Genomic DNA, 7,421 nt, shown 5'->3' on the forward strand with positions numbered 1-7,421 from the left:
CACACACACACACACACACACACACACACACACACACACACACACACACACATACACAGTTTGAGATTTGATTTATATACAAACACACAGGTTTACTAGCTATTCCCCTTTTCGTCCAGACTATAAGGTAGTTATCATTGCCACCAACCACTACTTATCAGCTACTATAAAGGCCCTTACCAAAGGGTGCCCAATCTTACTGTGTAATGTTATTATTATCCAAATGGTAATTGTGTTTAAGACTAAGGCTATTCAAGAGTGGCCTGTACAGTTTTACCAAACACATATGCAAGTACTCTAAGAGCTTAAATATCTTTAAAAAAACAGACACACTTAAAAAGGTTTAAAATGTATTTAATAATAAATAAAAGAACAAGACAATACTTAATAACTCAATACAGTGACAACAGAGTTCAAAATCACAGACAATATTTTAAAACAACATTGCAGGACAGTCTCACATAAATACAGGAAATGTCTAGACTGATCTTACTATTTTCCTATCTATCTCTAAGAGAAAAACTATGATCTAAGTCTTACTTACAGATACAGGCAAATGCTGAATGGATGTTTACAGGTCCAAGACAAGATACAAAATGACCTGACTTTCTCTCTGAGATACTTCTTAAGTTACTATCAAACATTTCTGGTAGGTCATCTCAGATTACATCATTCTCTGCCTTAGTTCCCAGGCTAACAAGAACTTAAAATTTAACATTTGTCTGTGAAACATACTTATCTCTCAGATGTGCAGCTGCTAGGAAGTCAGAGAGCAATACAAAAACACTTTACATTTGAAACCTAGTAATTATCTATGTCTCAAGATGATAGAAAGAAACTCTAGCTGTAGACATTCTGTGTTCTAGCTGCGGTAAACACAGTCGTAAAACTCTTTACTTATTTTCTCAGAGTTTGCAAGTTAACTTTGTATGTCCCAGTTTCTATTATGAAAACATACATTTGCACAGGCATATAATCTGTATACATTTCTGCTCTTTTCCAGCAGGGTTCACTGTAGTTACATTTTAAAGCCCAGCACATACCATACAGGTTACTTACATTTGTAGACAAGCCTATGGATCATATTAATATTTACAATGACATAGAATTATTTGCAAAATTCTAACTAGCTGGGCTGGCAGACTTCACAGCAGACAAGGTAGAGATGTATAGACTTGGATAATAGGAATGAGAAAAGTGGTTTGCATGGGATATGAGTAGAGGTGCTGGGGGTGGAGTGAGCAGAGCAAATATCCCCCAGATGGTTTACCACAATAAACAATCAGTGAGGTAGAATGTTCATGGATACAAAGACAAGGTCTCTGAACTCTAAATACTTGACTTGAGTCACAGCATTTAATTTTATGGTTATGCGTTTTTCATTGTCTTTCCAGGGATATAGTACCCTGATAAGAGTAAAATATTCTAAAGTGTTAATGTAGCTTTACCTTCAGCAGTAAAAGCCCTGTGAATGTGGAGAGGTGGGGATGGGGATATCCTTCCAGCAAATTCATCACTACAAAACAGAATATGTTAATGCATGTCTTAACAAATTAAGTTATTAGTTTGAGTCTTGGAAATTGCCTTACATAGATTTAACTCACTGTATTGTTCGTGACTGCAGAAGAAATGCAGCTGACATTCAGTAGACATGAGTAGAAACGTATATGCACATACATACAATACTCTATATATATATATATATATATATATATATATATATATGGGTCTACTTCTAATGACCGAAACGCCGATTCGCCGACAGTGAAATCACCGACACCAAACGACCGACAACGCAGTTGACCGACACGCTCGAATCCCGACAGACGGAAGACCGACAAGGGGAATGTGTAAGCGTGACCTGGTAAGTATGCGATAGTGAGGGATTTAGGAGTAGGGAGCGGACAGGTAAGTGTGCAATACTCAGGGATGTAGGGTTAGGGTGTGTGATAGGTGAGTGTGCGGTAGTGTCGGAGCTTGGGGTTCGGGGTGTGTAAGTGAGTTAGGGTTAGGGTGCAGGTAGGGAGAGTGTGCGGTAGTGTCGGAGCTTGGGGTTGGGTGTGTAAGTGAGTTAGGGTTAGGGTGCAGGTAGGGAGAGTGTGCGGTAGTGTCGGAGCTTGGGGTTCGGGGTGTGTAAGTGAATTAGGGTTAGGGTGCAGGTAGGGAGAGTGTGCGGTAGTGTCGGACCTTAGGGTTAGGGTTTGGGTTAGGGCTAGTGGATATGTGTTGTAGTGTACTGTGTTGTTTACGTGTAGTGTGTCGGTGTTATGGTGTTCGGTGTTTCGCGTTGTCGGGTTTGTGTGTTGTCGGTTTTCTGGCGTCGGTGATTTCTGTGTCGGGGAATCGTTGGTTCGGTCTTTAGAAGTAGACCCATATATATATATATGTGTGTGTGTGTGTGTGTGTGTGTGTGTGTGTGTGTGTGTGTGTGTGTGTGTGTGTGTGTGTGTGTGTGTGTACATAAATGTATCTGCACTACAGATTAGCAGAGAGAGAGAGAGAAAAAAACACTTAGCCAGATGGCAACACATTACAGACCTATTTGATGCAACTGCAATACAAAAAGCAAAACATTAGATGGTTTCACTGAATCCTACTGTAAAATGCCAGTAGAAACTTGTTAATATAATTGCTACACATTAACAGCAAAAAGGCAACACTTTAGCTGCTACTACTGAAACCTAGGGTAAAAAAGTCAGTAGAAACTTTCTGATATATTTACTACACATTAATAGCTGAAGACGAAACACTTAGCCAGAATTTAACAAAGTAAAATCTTATTTGTATTTATTTGGTACAAGGTTGCCTTACATAGATTTAACTCAATGTATTGTTCCTTGTGAGCTTTTGCAAATGCAGGTGAAATTCAGCTGTGCACATTCCTTAGGTTGTGGGAGTTGATAACTTTTGCAGCAGCAGCAGTCGGACTTATTATATGCTTGGTTCACTTTTTGTAGAGTGAAGCAGCTGGATGAAGAGAACGCTTGGGACATCGGGTAGAGAAGCAAGTATGTAATACTTGTGTATCCCATCTGCCTCACTGAGTGGTAGCTTTCCATGGCACTTAATAAAATAGTAGGTTTGTTTATCAATACTTAAAATTCAACACAAACTTAAAGTCAGCATAATTTAAACAGTTTTACATGGCAGAATATAAACTACTAATTTTTTTTCAAAAATTTCATATACACATAATCTAATATCTTAAAGACAATTATAGTATATTTTAATCCTAATACAATCACCAACAGTATTACTAACCCTTTGGGTATGAGTCCATTTTTGATTTATTTATGTATGTGTATATATAATATGTATGTATGTATTTATTTCACATTTTTTAACTGAGTAGGTAGGCTGGTCTACTAACACATTCAGCCATGACCCAGCCAATTGGCATGTGCATTGACTGAACAATGAGTGGTTTGTGTTTCACGTTTGGCAGAAATATAAGAATTAGTATAAAATATATATACAATGTGTACAATAATGAGCTTATTTAAAATTTGGCAAATCTATAAATACACATAAGGTTTTGCTGTATTAATTCACAAGTGTAATACTAGATACAGAGATTCCCAATGCAAAGGTTAAGGTTGTAGAAGTAAAGGAGTGTGTTTCCAAATATCTGCATTAGATGTAGCTGAAAATCAAGCAAGTTCCAAAGAGCTGTGGCTTGCTAGTTTTAGAGCTCTGTCTCTTTCCCTGTGTGTCTCCCATAGTTCCTTCCTCTCTCTGTATATATATATATATATATATATATATATATATATATATATATATATATATATATAAAACTGTGCCAGATGTTGTAGAGTAATATCAGAGGAGTTATTGTTAGGGGCTGAGCAGAAAGTGATTAACGTTTATAACAGTGGTCTAAGGACTGGGTAAAGATGAGGAAGAGGAGTTTATAAATGGTGATAGAAAATAGGACTGTGGCCTTTATGTTCACAGTGAGTTGTTTAGTGGTGATTAAGAAGTGGCAGTGATGCATTCTAGATTCAGAGAAGTTTTTAAAATGGTAGAATTTATTTTTGTAATCTGCTGGTATTTGATGACTCATGTTGGCTATTATAGTTTTATAGGTAAGTAATAGGCTAGCTGCCCTTGTGATCCATTTTAAGCTCAGCTATTATTTTTGCTCAAAGGTTAGAATCAAACCTTGTACTTTGTGTTTGTGAGATAAACACCTTAACCATTATGCCAACCCTCAACCCCCAGAGTTTTAAAGCTTTTCTGACTGGGAATTGAGCCCTGGCCTCTGTGGTGAGAGTGCTGAATCCTAACCACTAGATCATCAGAGACTTTACAAATAGGCTACACTGAGATTTCAACCCACACATAGGCAAACAGCACTCACTTTGCCAAATTGCTTAACCAGTTGAGCTAATCGGCATAATATTTTTTTAAATAGATTATAAGGTTTACAGTGCTGAGTTATAGGAAAGTATTAGACTATTTGCCCTTATTGGACATTTTAACCTTGGTCAATTTTCCTCAAAGGTGAAAATCAAATTCTGTACCTTGTGTCTATAAGGTAAACAGTTTAACCATTATGCTAACCCCCAACAAAATCCCTAGAGGGGGATTATAACCCACAATCTTCTGTACCAAAGGTTACTGTGTTACCTGTTGATCTATGAAGACTACACACTATTTACTTCATAGCTAAGTACTAGGCTAGCTGCCCTTATGGCCATTTTAAGCCTATCTAATTTTGCCTCAGAGGTGAGAAGCATATCCTGTAACTTATGACTGTGAGATAAACACCTTAACCATTCTGCCAACCCCCAACAAAACAAAGCAATTAAGAGAAAGCTATACTCTAATTTTGGTATAAATACATTTTAATCACTGAAAATCTAATTACTAAAAAGAGTAGATTAAAATTATGGTAAAAAAGGTTGAACTGGCACAATATTTAAAAATAATACCTGTGATTCAAAAGCATCACTTACATGGCCGCTTCATGGGAATATAAAGTTAAAAGTAGTGAAAGGCCCAATGATTAACTATGTAATTGGAGCCACTTAGCATGATGGTGATGAAAGCAAACAAGGCGTGCCGACCTATATATGCAACCACAGATTATTAAGAGAAGTTAAGTGGTTTCATTCGCACAGTGTAAAATGGAACTTCATCAGAGCGAAAAAGAACTTATTTTCTTTCATGTTATACAAAACCATCCTGTCATGTGACCCTGTCTGTAACATACTATAAGTGTTTGTGTTTAAAACAAAATGTCTAAACAATAAATATTCTAGAAAATAAGTAAGCATAAATATATGTTAAAAGTATGTATGTATATACACATATATATATATATATATATATATATATATATATATATATATATATATATATATATATATAGACACACACACACACACACACACACACACACACACATAGACACACAGACACACACATATGAGTGCCATGTATTTGATTAACCATTGCTTTGGCTGACAGCTGGAAGTGCAAGGTTGTTTGGCTGAACATCCAGTTTGTAAATATATGCTTTGTCAGATGTTTGTTGTGTCAAACAAGTAAGTGGGATATATACAAGGTGTATGTGTAGATGTTTGCAAATATGTGTAGGTTAGAGATAGAGTTAATGTTAGAGAAGGGGATAGGTGTATGACTGTGTGTATGTGTGCATTTGTGAGTGTTTAGGGGTAGAGTTAGGTTACGGGATAGATTTAGTGCATGCATATATCATTGTGTGGGTACTGAGTGCCCAAGCTGTGTTGTGAAATGGTAGTGTTATGGGAGGGGCTTTGTTAGGTTAAGATACACTTTAGGGATAGTAGCAGGGTTAGGGTTAGCAGGTATTACTAAGATTGAGCACTGGATAGTAGGGCAGTTCCACGTTGAGGTGACTGCTGTTACACCACAACCACTGCTGTGTCTGACACTGCATAAAATAGCAATATAAATGAAGAGAAAGAAAACAAAAACAAATAAATGTAAGAGAAAGACAATGATAAAAAGAAATGGAGATGCAACAGGGTAAAGCATTAGTCATACTGTGTAACACTGAAATACATAAAAACACATGGAGAAGTAAAATGGTGTTTGGTATGTAATGCCATTGTACACAATACACCTGCCAGACCAAAGGGAGTGGCAAGTCCTAAACAGGCCACCTGTTTATATGTGAGAAGAACAGCACATGTGGTGCAACAAATGACTGCAGGGGCCATGGAAGTTGGACTGAGCCATCTCCAATGCGTTGTATGATTTAGGGACTTGCAAAGAGTTAGCAGACATGGCCTTTCATACAGAAGCCTGCAAGGCAAAATTTGAACTATGCCATTGGAATACAGCCACAGATGGCAAAACAATGGGCTAAACAGGGGACTACATACTATGGTTGGTAATAATGCAGTGTGATATATGCCAACCAGTATTACACAACAGAGTACACTACTATAAGGCATGCCCAAGCATGTCAAGTAGAACTGGTACTGGCATGGAGCTTGGCAGGGGCAGCACATGCATTATACTGTGCAAGCAGACCACCGCTACTGTATAAATGGAAGAGCTATGGCACTGGATTTAGCAATAAATGAGGGCAGCAAACAGTATAACAGAAGACATACTAGTAAGACAGTCAGTGGTAGATGCACTACTATATGGCATCCCTAGGGCACTGTTGTAGGCATGACATGACCTATGCCATGTACAACAGCATATGTGTGTAAGGAGGAGTGCAATAGAAGAAGCAACACCAGGACAATACATAAGCCTGCAGAAACTATATGCAGCTGTAATGTTACAAATATCTACATATCCCTTTGTTTGTTGAGTCTTTCCATATACCTTTGAAACATCAGCCTGTTATCCTCAGTTTCTCTAGCAGCTGGAAAAAAATTAAAATGTTGCTAAATCATATGAAAATACATTTGGCAGGACTGTTAGGACTAAATGATTGTACATTGCACCCATCATACTGTAGATCTCTGGAGCACTTTTTTCTAATTTCCTCTTTCCACTGGCAAGGAAGGTCAAGATGGTGCCTCTTCAGGTCACTTTAGTGATGCTGGCACTGCTCACCAGTATGGTGATGCCTGCATCATCACTTACCTCCCTAGCAAGATAGTACAGGCATCCATCTTATGCTTGCAACCCTCATAGGAGGTCCCCAGCATGTACTTCCAGTGGTCTGTGCATAAAGTAAAAGCAGATTTTAAACTCTTTCATGCATCACCTGAGAGTCCTGCCACAACCAGCAGCCTCAGAAGCCAAGGCAACTTCCCAGGTCACAGTCTTGAGGAAAAATAGTAGCATATTTGCATCAAGATATGTTGCAAGTCTCATATGATGCACAACAGTGGGTACCAAGGCAGAGGGAAAGTGGATAAAGATCTGGAACATTTTGTTTAACAGTATTTTAAGAGGAGGAGAAGTACCAA

Source organism: Protopterus annectens, chromosome 5.part0 (genome assembly GCF_019279795.1).
Source record: "Protopterus annectens isolate FY-2018-M chromosome 5.part0, PAN1.0, whole genome shotgun sequence".
Lineage (NCBI taxonomy): Eukaryota > Metazoa > Chordata > Ceratodontiformes > Protopteridae > Protopterus > Protopterus annectens.